The sequence below is a fragment of the Anser brachyrhynchus genome (assembly GCF_964034855.1).
Source record: "Anser brachyrhynchus genome assembly, chromosome: 11".
NCBI lineage: Eukaryota > Metazoa > Chordata > Aves > Anseriformes > Anatidae > Anser > Anser brachyrhynchus.
In genome coordinates, this window is record NC_137706.1 from 10,050,391 (window position 1) to 10,063,591 (window position 13,201).

The 13,201-nt window shown below is 50.3% G+C and overlaps 1 protein-coding gene across 7 annotated transcripts in view; it reads left to right on the forward strand.

Moving 5' to 3' along the window:
- Positions 1–13,201, forward strand: part of HCN4 (hyperpolarization activated cyclic nucleotide gated potassium channel 4) — a 160,646-nt gene that overhangs the window by 76,655 nt on the left and 70,790 nt on the right. The window lies entirely within an intron of this gene.

A 13,201-nucleotide genomic window follows, 5' to 3' on the forward strand; every position in this document is an offset into this window, starting at 1 on the left:
TGCTGTTGCACAGTCACTTGAGACTGTGCTATCTCCTTCAGGGTCGTAGTGTGTGTGCTCTGGGGGGGGGATGCATGGGTTGAGTGGGGAGCAAGTGCACGTGGGTCTGCTGCAGGCAGTGTGAAGCTAGAGCTGGCTGTGTGGGGAGCAGTTAGCCAGACAGTGTGGTCTTGCCCTCTCAGAGTCCCAGGGGGTCCAGAGACAGCACAGAGGAAGGGTCTAGAGACAGCTGATTTGCAGAACCTGCGGCGTTTATTTACCCAAGCAACTTCTACATGCTTAGCTCCTGAATAAATGGCTTAGTTATATATTTATAACCTTCTCGTTTTCTAAATTCTCTGACATGATGGAAGAGGGGAAGAGGAAAGAAGAACATTCTGCAGACAAATAGGGTCCGTTTAGAAACATAATGGTCTGGTGGAAAGCAAGAGCCCCAGTATCCTGTGCTGTTCTCAGGGGAGTTGCAATATGCAGGGCGAGTTGTCAGGCTTACTGTGAGTGAAGCCACAACCTTACAAGCAGCTCGAAAATTAGTTATTTTTTCCTGTCTCTGTGCTCTCCAAAGCAGAGAGAAAGCTCCCTGCAGCTTTCTCCACATGTCAGTAGCATATTTTCAGGACAATGAAGGCTGGTCAAGGCAATTTCATCTTCTTCCCCATTCTTTCTCCTCTGCTTTGGAGCACAGGCTGATGCAGAACATGATCTAATGCAGAGTGTGCTCCTGGGAATGTGAAGGGAAAGCAGCCATGCAAGTCATGGCTAGATAGCACCGAGCTGTCAGAACACTAATTCACGATGGAGGTGAACCGCTTCCTCCTCCCAGCATCACGGACTCAGAGGGAGAGCGTTGGTGCATACCTTACAAATCTCGGGCTTCATCTTTGTAGCCTTATGATTTGTGAATGTTTCACTTAGAGCAGGGCACAACGCCTTGCTGAAGTTTGGGACGAAATTGTGCAAGGTGCTGTACAGATGCATAGGGAGAGACAGCTACAGCCCTGAAGAATTCACTACTAGGTTAATTTGCTTCATAGCACAGACAGACGGGATGTGCATTGAAAGATGGAGACCAATAAAGCAGAAATGTCTTCCCTGGTGTGGCTCAGTAGCTCGGAGACTGGGCTGAGCAATGAAGTATCTCCAGGTCTGTTGTCTTGTCCCCTGGTTGCCTTGCTTCTCTGACACTCAGGAAAGGGGAGTTGGCGGCCTAGGTTGATACCAACGTAGCTCCTTGATGCTGATTTACATAGTCATGGGAGTGTAGGGCTCAGCACTTGCACGCTTCTGCTACTTGACTTCCTTTCCATAAAGTGGTTGAAAAGGAGTTAAATAAAATTGCCGTTGAGTGCACTGATTTTCTTTTAAAAACATAGTGAAAAGGAGGCAATTCTGCACCCTTTTCCTGTCTCGCTTCTCACAGGGTTTCACTGAGCAGCCCGTGGTGGTTCCAGTCTCGTACTGCGGATCGGGGTGGGGCTTTCTGCCCTTCTGCTGGCTGTGCTGGGCACCAGGGGACAGCATAGCTGGGCACACTCTGGATCCCTCCTGAAAAGCAGACTCCCTGGAGTGATGCAGTGCTGCAAGTGGAAGGGACAGATGGTGTTGGATTGCAGTTGGAGACTGCAATGCAGACTCTGTTATGCATTGCAGAGCCCAGCAGAGCAAACACGATAGTCTTTTTTCAAACAGGGCTCGACCCAAGCAGCAGTTTCCCAGAGAGCGTGCGGCTCTAGGAGGTTTTCCACCTTCTTGAATGAGGGAGGGAAGCAGAGAGAAGGGGCAATCCCTTGCCGTTGGTGCAGTGCATGCTACAAAGCACCAAGGAGATGGGGAAGAGAAGTGCTGCTTCATCTCTGTGTGGGAGGAAGCTGTTGTGCTCCCTGGAACCACGCTGACAGTTCTTGGAGCAATCACTGCTGCCATGGGGAACTTAGCTCCTCGCTTGTACCTACTGCTGAGACACTGAGTCCTGTTTGAGGAGGAGAGGAGGATGCAGTGTGCGCAGAGATGTCAGTCTCCTTGCTCTGTCTCCTATATGAACATTACATCTGTGCATTAGTGTCACTCTGAGTGAGTACAGGGATGAGTGGTCACTTCCTGAGTTGAGAGAGCCTTTCTGTTTCTTCCCCTGCAATTGGCTATGCTCTGCATGAATTTATCACTCACCCTGCAGTGAGGAGAGAGCAGCCTTCTCTAGGGCTGCAATGCTGTAAAACAGCCAGCCACTCATCAGTTCCAGATCAATGCTAGTCATGAGTCTGTGGGCTCGAGAGCCAGTGGTTTGAAGTGCCTGCGCCATTCTGTCTCAGCAGCAGCAGATTGCTGTGACATCCTCCCCCAGACCTGAACCAAGTGCTTTGGGGCCTGCAGCTCAGCAAACACCCTAAAGAAGGGGAAAAAAAAAAGAAAGAAAGAAAATCCATTGCGCTCATGTTCACTGGAGTACAAAAATAAGCTTAATTCCAAATGTAGCAGTTTATTTGCATTATCCATTTTGCATGAGTGGTCCAAGGAATGAATTTACCAGTAGGGCAGAATATAAATAGAGTCTTTCTGAAGTATCTGCCCGTATCTGTCCTGCAGTCAGAAGTTGGACTGCAGTGGAGGGAGGCATGCTTGAGCTGGCTGAGCCTAGCATGCCTGCTCATCGCCTTATAAGCTTTGGTGTCTGGTAGTTACCAGGTGCATTAGCAGAAATCCAGGGCAGCCAACGTAGTCTGGGTCTGGAGCTGTGCTGCCAGGGTGAGAACAAGCACAGGTACTCCTGTCATGCCTCGGTTGCAGCCGTGGGAGTAGTCCAGAGGTGGCCCAACAAGAGGTGACAAGATTACAGGTGACCCCTGCGCTTTCTGGAGTGGTTGGGAAAGTGGCTGTGCTGCAGCAGGGAGCAACCTGAGCTCGGGATACGGCAGCAGAAAAACAGAAGAAACTGCAGAAGGCAGTACTTGCTGCTTGTGCACGCCCAGCCTAACCCTGCTTCATGCTGCCAGGCTTGGTGGCACCCCAGGGGAACTCTTCTCACCTCGGCCTTTGGCCCACCCCAGCAGCTATTCAGGGTATCCAGGCAGGTTTGTGGTTCTGGGCCATGTGAAAAGAGGGGCACGCTGCAGCTCCCAGGCACAGGGAGCTGGGCCTTCACGGTGTCATCCCTGAGAAACTGTTCAGAGAAAGCAAACTGAATGGTAATATCCTACAGACTTTATCCCAAGGTCACCCAGAAGAAATAATAAAGCAGAATAATGCCCTGTAACCCACATACCCAATCAAAAGACAGCGCAGACTGTGAGTGTTAAACAAAAATAAAAAATCCCTTTAGGTTTTCATAGGAAAATTGATTGATTTTTTTTTCTTAAGAGCAATTTGCTGAGCTTTCCCTGTTTTATGCACATCTGCCCCAGTGTTTGGTGCCAGGATGCAGTATCCTCTATTTAAGATAAAACTATTGTGACTTATGGACAAGGAACATTTATTGGCACAACAGTAATATCCTGCTCCTGGAAATTGGTTTTCAGATAGCACGTAGGCAATGCTAACCAAAACGTTTTGTTTTCAGAATCTTATGCGAGAGACTATGGTGAGTAGGAAAGGATCTAACTGGTTTTGATATATATCACAATAATAAGAGATTGTCATAAGTGAGAGGATTTTTTAATGATTTTTGTTAAAAAAAGGTGTACTTTTCAATTTTGGCGGCTGAAACCTGAAGAAAGGACAACTGTGTCATTTTCAGACTATTACTTCAATGAAAACGTGCAAACCTTCCTGGATGCTGTCCTTTTTTCCCCTCGAGTTTCCATATTATATAAAAGTTTCAGAATGGAGGAAATGCATCTTCTCAGGTCTGTTACTGGCCACAGATTACATCATCTGAAAGATGACGTCGCTTTTAGGAAGATTCAAAGAGATTCAGAAAGCTGATTCAAAGGCTCGAGGGCTCGCCGGGCAGGACCAGGAGAAAGCTTCCAACAACTGCGAGACTGTAGCTCCCAATTGATTTCCATTTTCATTTGAACAGCTAATTCCCCTAGGTTCTTCTGACCTATTTGTAGCCTTCCTTAAATTAAATTAACTTAACATGGCTAGTGGCCTGGGGGATGTAATGATAGTCCAAATCCATAACTGGCTCCTGAGAGGGGAGGAGCTGCACAGAATTATTGTACTCGAGCAGCACAGCAGGGTCCCATTCCACGAGCAGTTGAAAATAGCTTAGCAGATTTTCATCGATATGGTTTGCAATTCTGTCGCGTTAAATAGCGAGGCAGACCCATGAGAGTAACTCGTTAAAACCTCTGGCCTCCACTGGGCAAAATCAGACTCAGCAAATACGGGGAACGTGGCAGGGAGGGGGAGAATGGGCCGAGTTTCTTCCTTAGTTTGCATTACCTCATTTCAGAAGGCAGAATTATCAAGCATTTGTCTTAATGTCATCAAAGAGCTAATTAGGATCATAGTGCCAGTTACAGTAATTTGCATTCTTACTGCACAAAGTGTCCCAAAACTGGAGCATCTTTTCCTTTTCGAGAAAATCCCGGCTGCACTGAAATTAATAGCAAAACCCCCTTGTTGCCACACGAGAAGAAGGTCGCTCAAGATTTTACCACAGCCTTTACATCGAACTGTTTCACTTGTGCAGCAGAATATCCTGGCAGAACAGGGACAGACAACAGAAGGAAGATGTTCTGCATTTCTGTGCAGACATTACCTTTCCCTCACTGGCTCTGGGCAGCCAGTGGCCCAACCCCTAACCTGGGCTGTGTCACCTTTCGGGAGAAAGAAACCTTAACTGAATGTTTTTGGTGGGGTTTGTCTCCGGCAGGAAGTTCTGCTGCCATAATTCAAATTAAGCTTTCCACCTGGGCAATGGGAATACACAGTTGCAAAGATGGTATCGTAAAAAATGGGTTATAATGAATTATAAGGAGCAAGGCAAATATTTGAATAGCTGTGCAGCTACAGAGGGTGCCATAAAAAGGAAAAAGCCTTCTTCTTTTTTTATAGTCACCTTCTGGCGATGCTTAATGCATCTCCTGTCAACAGCGTGGTATGATACAGGGAATAGATGGCGTGAGGGGCCGGGAGGAGGGCGCGGAGCCATTTGTCTCTAGGTCAGTGGTTCAGATGCAGCTCGTAGCGAGTGAAAGCCATTTGCCATCTCACGGCGGCTCGTCTCTGGGCTGTTCTTAGTAGCCGGGTGCCTGCGTGACACAATCACCTGTGGGGCTGGCCCTGGGAAGCCTCTGGCTCCCTTTAGTAGCATCTGGGAGGTTTAAGGCCCCCCAGACCCCTGAAGAGAAGTCCCCACTGATCGGGGCACAGGGCACATCAATAAGAGGGTCTTGCCTGTGCCCAGCCTCTCGTTCTGCGTGTCAGAGGGCTCTCAGTCTGGGCTTTCACACTGTGATAAAATTATAAAGGCTTTCAAAAGAGAGAGGCTGATCTGCTAATGATCTCTAATCACTGGGAGAGCTGGTTGCTGCTCCAGCCTCTCATTTTCCTCTTCCCTCAGACTCCTCCCAGCTTCCTCCTTACACGTCCCCTCGCTGGGCACCGTGGTAGGTTCGCTTTTCTCCCAGAGAGCTCACGTCTCCGCATTTCTCTGCCAGCACCAGCTGCCCGCAGCTTGACGCCCGTATCCTGCCAGCTGCCTGTCATTTGTCTTCAGGCCATTGTTTTTGGAGGGGGCTCTCTGGCAGCCTTTGTTACTGCTGCTGTGTCACAGTAACAGAGGGTCCTCAAAGGAGAAGTGCTGGAGCCTGGCGTGAGGAGGTTCCTGCTGCAATCCGTGCCATTTTCCAAGACTTCCTACCATGGAGGCTGCATGCTATTGATGGGGCGTTCTCCCATGTGTTTTAGCTGCATGGGAATAATGTTCTGCCAGGCTCACCCCATACTTTAAGGCCAGTGTGTCTGAGGCACATTAGCCTTGGCAAGTGGGAGCAAATTAATTGCTCCTGTCACTGAAGCTTCTTCAGGAAGGCACTATTGATTGCATTCATATCAAGTGAAAAACTTTAATGAGGTAGCTGAAGAGAACAGCATTTCCTCGCCTCACTTTTCTTATTTAGTGAGACAGGGTTGGAAAGGGCTGTGCCAGATCCATAAGCTGTGTGAATGAAGCAGGACCTTGGCCCAGATAGGGCCATGGGGGAAAAAAATAGAAGCTGGTTAGTGGGAAAGGACGAAGAGGGGATTTGGGAGTGTAAGAAGGAACACAACAGCATTGGGGTGCTTTTTGACACGAGAAATTGAAACTGATTGCTTCATTTCCCCACGGAGCATTTTTGTGTGCTCTGAAGCAGTCGATGGGTGAGGGCAAGTCTGATTTGTTTGCTTGTCATCCCCCAGACCTGCTGGGCACTCAGGGGCACCTCTGCACGCCAGATAAATCCAGGGTAGTGGGGACCTACCCCGTCCATTCTGTTCCAGCAGGAGGACAGGGCCACTGGGAGAGAACAGCCAGTTATCACCACATCTCCCTGTCTGTAGACACTTGCTACACCCTGTGGTAAGTGCTGTTATGCTGTGGGGCTCGAGGCAGAGGAAGAAGCCCTGATCTCCCTCCCAGACAAAGCTGGCGAGGAGAAAGTGCAGCGTTCAGATCCAAGGCTTCAGCACCAGCGCTGGATAATACCGTGAGCCAAAGAAGTCACAGGCGTTGCCATGCAAACGAGGTAGCCGAAGGCATGCTCTTGCCTTTCGAAGGTGCAGAGGCAGGGGGACGGGGCGACGCTAGCCGGGCAGAAAGGGCAGGACCCATCCTGCCAGGGGGGCTGCACAAGGGCTCAGCGGGCAAAACCTGAGGTTCCAAGCAATTCTCACTTCCACTCTGGAGAAAAAAGCTGCCAGCCACAGTGCAAGACTCTGCAGCACACCATGTGTGGGGAACCGGAGCTGGAAAGCCCCAGCCCTGAGAAGACGGTTGGTTTTTATCCTCCTTACTTCTTTGCCAGAAATATGCTAATGCAATGCAAAACAGCCTAACTTTTTCCACTAGTTTGAGGTGAAAGGAGGAAAAAATCTTTCTGGGGAAGGACAAGCTTCACTCCTGAGCAAGGCACAGAGAGGTGCGAAGGTTTAATGGGCAAGAGCCTTATTGATGAAGTTATTTTCTGAGCACCGCTGTGAAAAGAGCTGTTTCGAAGACAGTTTCAGGACATGCAATTATCCGGTTTGCCAGCTTAATGCATTCAACTTAACCTCATTTTTATGAAGCAGAAATCAATGTGGTAACTTTTTCAGAGCTGAGAGATGACATTTTATTCTTGCTTCTCTCACAAGGATACATATTTTTAAGCTTCCTCTTCTACTTTAACTCCTCCCTCTCCCCATTTTGATTAAGCAGGAATACCCCAAGGGCTAAAGGAAAGGATGAAGCAATTTCCACATTCCCAGAGTCATTTTAGAGTGGAAAATGTTTATGCAATCTCTTTGCAAAATTCTCCTTGTTGCCTTCTTGGAAAAGGACTTGGAACTGCATCTCTGACTTCAGGACAAGAACCCTTTTGTTCCTTTCATTCCAGCACCACGTCACCAGGAAAGAATTGTAATGTGTTGTTAACGATGCTGACCTTCACCCTGGGTTTTCATTCCAAGGAATGAGTGTCTCCTGGTTGCTGCCTTTCCAGTCTCTGTCACCTTCCCTGCTCCTGCATGGTCAGGGATAAGTTGGTCATTATTCCTCCCTTGTTTCGTCCCTTCCTAAGCAAGAAGTCCTGCAGAACAGCAGGTGCTGGAGCTGTGAGTTGGATAATGTCTCTGGAGAAGTTCTTCAACAAGAGTGTGCCATAAAATTGGAGAGAGTAGAGGTAATTGCCCCGCTTTGATAAATATGCCTCCTCTCAAGTACTCCTACCCCAGTCCTTCCTGAAGTGGGTTGCTCCACGCATGTGGTGTTTTAGTCTAGAAACACATGAAAAAATCCTTTGTATGATTTGGACAAAGGAACCAAAAATAAAACTTCACAAAAAATCTTCAGAATTTTATAACAAATGTCATCCAAGAAAGCAACAGTGCTTTAGTTCCCCTCAATCAGTGTCCCTCGACTGGCTTTTTTATCACAGAAGTTGATGAGCGTTTCATTGGGACCCTGCTGTTCCAAGCTTTTTGTGGCAGTTTGATGGCACAAGTGTCCCGAAGCACAGAGCAGCCCAAGCCCCCAGGGCTCCCGGAGCAGGTGGCAGCACGAGAAACAGCAGTGTCACTGCTGGAGGGACGGGTAGTGGCAGCCGGCCACGGGTGCCGTGCAGCTCTGAGCTGGGTCAGCAGCGCAGGAGCCTGGATGATGTAGCGCTCTCCGTCCTCACCTCAGCGGTTCTCTACATGATTAGGTTGGTCTAGGGCCGAATGCAGGGGTATATGCATGCATGTCCAGAGGGAAAGGGGAACGGAGGCTGTGGAGCTGGGCTTTTTAATCTCACGGGAAAAATATTTTTCCTGGCACTGTGAAATGGCAGTGGTGGCCCTTTCTACCTTGGCAGAGCCACGTGGCAGGCAGTCCGCAGCTGAACTGGTGATTGTACCTTTGTCATTGCTCATCCAGTATTTATGAGCGAGAAACCATAAATCGGGGAAGGCCTGATCATGGGAAACATTTGGCCTTTCATGACAGCAGCAAAAGGAATGTGAGAGATGTGACTGGAAAACAGAAATACCCGAATTCTTCTCCTAGCCTCCTTCTGGGCTTAGGATAAGCCATGTGCCCGTCATCCCTCAGTGTTCCTTTCTGTGAAGTGAAGGTAGTGATGTAGTCACCTCATTGACAATCTTAAACAGCAGCATGTCCTTCAAGCTTCTGCAGTGCCATCAGGCCTGAGATCTGCTCTGACACAGGCCCTGAGCAATCCTGCTGAGATGTGACCTAAGCATGGACTTCTCTGCTACGTGCCCTCTGGCGGGTCCTGCCCCTGGGTTGCTGGGACACTGTTCCTACTCTTTTCCAGAAGCAGAGCCCTAACCCAACGTTGGACAGAGATGTCTCTGTTGTAGTGTGTGGCTTTTCACTGTACTGTGACGTGTCTCATGTCGTCTCTCACCTGTTGACTTAGTGAAGGTAGATGAACATGGAAGAGGATGGCATCGTGGTTACTCTGGATCTTTGCCTCGTAAGGGGCAGGAGAGAAGGAGAAGCTTGGTGAATGTTTCCCAAGTTTGGATCCCACCATGATCCAAAGGAAGGACGGATGGTCTTTGCAGTGAGCAAGTGGACTTGGAGCAGAAGGAGATGAGCCTGAGGGGAAATCTTGAGTTAAGGGCCAGCCCTGACGGTGGCCGGGGGACCAACTAGAAAAGAAGTGGCTTGGGAAGAGCTGGGCTCTGCAGCACGCTGCCTGGTACCGAGGCGGTGCACAGAGCCCTGGGAGCCTGCCCTCGTCCGGCGTTGGGTTAGGTCTGGCCCTGCTCCTGGGTGGTGGAGCCTGCGGAGGGTGAACTTCGAGAGAACCTCGCTCTGCACTGACACTGACAGGCAACCAAACAGGCAGCAGCAGCGATTCCTTGTAAACACTGGGAAGAAACTGCGAGGATAATAATGTCTCTTGAAGCAGCTGACAGGCCTGCTCTTCCTCAACTCCCTGGAGGGGGTGGAGAACAGTTAAGACGCAGCAGCTGTGTTTGTTGTTTTTTTTTTTTTTTTTCATTTATATTTTTTTCACCCAGCAAACTGCCGGGTGTTAATTCCTCTTGATTTGCTGTGTCTCAGTGTAGCCCAGTTTGGAGAGGCTGTCCCTCGAATAGGGCTGATTAGACTCCTCTCCAGTATGCACCACCCAAACATCCCTAATTCCACTTTATCCCACCAGTGACTGGCTTTTCTGACACTACAAAGAATTAGGCTGGGATTGTGTAGTTAATTATATAAATTGAGTGCAGCCAAAGTCCAGAGGCTCTGTCAGGGCCCAGCAGTGATCACCAATGAGAGGCCCTAGTCATTGTCCTGTCACCACCACCCCAAACTAGTCCCAACTACTGGGCTCGGCTCTAACTGGTTTCTGAAGGAAAAGGAGGTGAGCCACGTCAGGGTAGTTGTGTCTCCTCTGCGAGGGTGTTAGAGCACATCATGGGGGCCAAAAAAGCTTGGGAGCAGCCCTGGCAAATGGCTGGGCTGGCAGAGCCTCGCCTGCCCTTTCACATAAGAGATCATCTAGAGAGAGCCCAGTGACTGCATGGGGACTCCCCGTGGGCTGGGACTGTTCCCCTTGGTTGGAGGGTGATATTCTGCTGGTGGTTTTATAGGAATGCCTTGTAAGACACTGATGGATGCACTGGTGGACTTGGGGTATCACGTGAGCCCAGCACTTCCCCATCTCTGTGTGTGTCCATCCACGCCTTGTGCTGGAGCAGCCACGGGAGATGCAAAGTGGAGCCACAAACGAACCATGAGGAGCTTGTGCTGTGATCACCTTCCTCCCTATTTCCATATTGCTCTGCCATGCACACAGAGGACTAAAAGGGCTGTCATTTGCATACAGGTGGAGAGAAAAAACCACACGTGTGATCCAGGTTGATGGTACTTTCTCCAGCAGGCTTTCCCCTTCCCCTCAGGCTTGGTCTACGTGTGAGCCTTGCTCCTCTGCACCCCAAACATTTCCACAAAGGTCTGCTGCCTGCCAGGCTGAGCAGGCATCTTACCAGCTGGCTTGTTCAGTCGATAAATCACCTCCAGCTTGCAGGTACAGGGAAGGATGGATACGAACTTTCCCCTTCAGCTGTCTGCCCTCTGGATCTGAAAGACACATTGCATTTTGTCTTGAGGGAGAAGCAGCCCCAGTCCAACTCTGGAATATGAAAGAAAAGCGGAGGAAGGCCAGCAGGGCAGGAGGAAGGAAGAACGAAAAGGAAATGAGAGATGAGGAAGACCTGCTGCATCATCTAATCTGCCCTGGCACAGAACTATCTGATCTTCAACGCTGTTGTGAGATAAGTTTTAAATTGCTCAAGTCACAAGGCATTGTCACTTTTTCTGGGAAGTTCATCTTGCAGCATTGCCTTGTATATTGTGAAGGATTACTTGCTTTCAAACACAGGAGACTGCCTTGCTTAGCCAGGCTCTGCCTGCTGCTCCACAGAGAACGAGTTGGCTGGAGAGCAGAGAGCTGGTCTTTGCTGTTTCTAGGGGGAAGAGGTTGGTTTCTCCAGCACAGAAAGCAAAAGGAAAGCTCTCGTAGCAGTGAACACGTAGCAGTGAGCATGGCAGACTGTAGCTCCATCTCGCATTGCTGCCTTGCACAGCGCTTCCCATGAGTGCACGCAGGGCAGAGGCAGTGCAGCGATGCTTTAGGAGAACTTGAGGAATCCTTCCCGGAGCTCCCCTCATGACCCTTGGCAACAATGCTGCTGGAGATGAGATACAAGCACATGCTGCTGCTGCTTCTTGTACAGATTTTTGCCCCTCTTCTTGCTCTCTTCAAGGTCATTTCAGCAGCTAGCAGGGAAGGAAGAGTGCAGCCCATTTTAGGAAGATGGAAAAAAACCCTTTGGTTTCCATCCCTGCTTGCTGTGAGCGCTGGGAATGCAGGCGATGAGGTATGGAGCCAGGCTGGGACATTTCCTCTCTGGCCTTTGCCCTTTCCCTCCTCCCCTCTTCCTGAGGCAGAGCATGCTGTGAGCTCCTGTAGGAGATGCTTCCTTTAAAAGCAACTTTATCGCAAAGCACTCGCCCCTTATCTTCAGCCTTCAGACTTGGATGTGCTGCACAGAGTGCTGACTGGGGACGTGCAGCAGCTGGCAGCAGCCTTCCTTCTGCTGCTGGAGACAGAAAGCTCTCTGGACCTCCCTCCCAGCCTGCTGCAGCAGTGCAGCCGCTACACCAGCCATGCACGCTCCCGAGAGAGGCATGCCTACTGCTTTTCAAGGTTCACCAGCACTGCAGAAGAGTGCCCATGCATCTCTGCTGGCTTTGCTCAGTAGCACCATGGAGGGGGGATCTTAGAGATCAGAGCAGGGTCATGCTCTCACTGAAAACCCGGGGGCCATCGTGAGGTTTGCACAGCCCCCATGGAAGCTCATACTGCCTCATCGCCCCTGCTGCTCTTTGTGTTCGAGCACCGTGGGCTCCGAGTCTGCTGCAGCAAGCTCCTGAGGGTGAAAGTGTAGGAGTGCTCTGCCATTCCCTTGCCTGACAAATGTTGCCCCAGCCCGAGTGATTACTGGCTGCAGGATGTGCTGCTCACTTCAGCCTCGTTCCTGTTCCCTTCCTACCTTGGCAGCCTCTAGCCAGCAGCAGCAGACGGAGGGGAAGCAGCCTCAGAGCCCAGCGTTTGACCCTGATCAACTAATGGAGTGAGGGAAGGGCGAAGAGCCAGTGCTGCAATCAGCCATTGGAGCGAAGCAGTGCCTGCTTTGATTAGCTACAAACCTGGGGGGCATTTGGAGGAAAAGTTGCCCGCGTACGTTCCCTCCTCCCTAGAGGAGATGTGAGCTATAGGACAGCAGCCCACAACTTGCTGCATTGTTTTGGGAGGGAGGGCAGAAACTCTTCTCTGAAGAGACCTTTCAAATGGAAGAGAACATGTTTGCATGTGACTGAAGTGGAAAGACCAGGCTTAAAAGGGACAGAGGATATTTTATTCCAGGCAGGGCTGCGCACCGACACTCCACACAGTGGCTTCTTGTTCCCATTGCTTGTTTGCAGGTGGTCCAGAGCTTACCCTGCGTGACAGCCGACAACAAGCCTCTCGCCTGTGGGGCCGGCAGAACAGCACACTGTGGGCTGCTTCTGGAGCTGGAAGGTGGGGAGGTTGCACCGACAAACCGGCTTAGTTGACAGCTGGCCCAGAAAATGAGATGTGATAATGGGTGGGAAGCAGCTGCCAACTCCAGATGCCTGCACTGGCATCGGAGAAGGGGCAGGAGAGTAGGTAGAGATCCTCTTGATTCCTGGGGCGATGGCAGCAGGAGGTCATCTGTGGTCATCAGTTTCAGCAGAGACATCCTTTCACCTCCATACCTGCACCTAGCTGCGTTGTGGGGCTGACAGCTCGGCAAAGCCTAGCTGGCTTGCTGCAGGGCAGTGGCACGTCCTGGCCAGACACTTGTCTCCGTGCCTGGTCCTGCCTGGCCCTGGTTGTCACTGCGGGCCCTCCCTTGCTGCCTGTTGTGTCGGTAAGGGTTTGCCAGGTCACCATGTGTGTGCTGGATCCAAAGGTATGCTGTGCTGGGGAGATCCAGGTACGATTGCACCTGCTGGCAGAAGCTCCTTTACCCT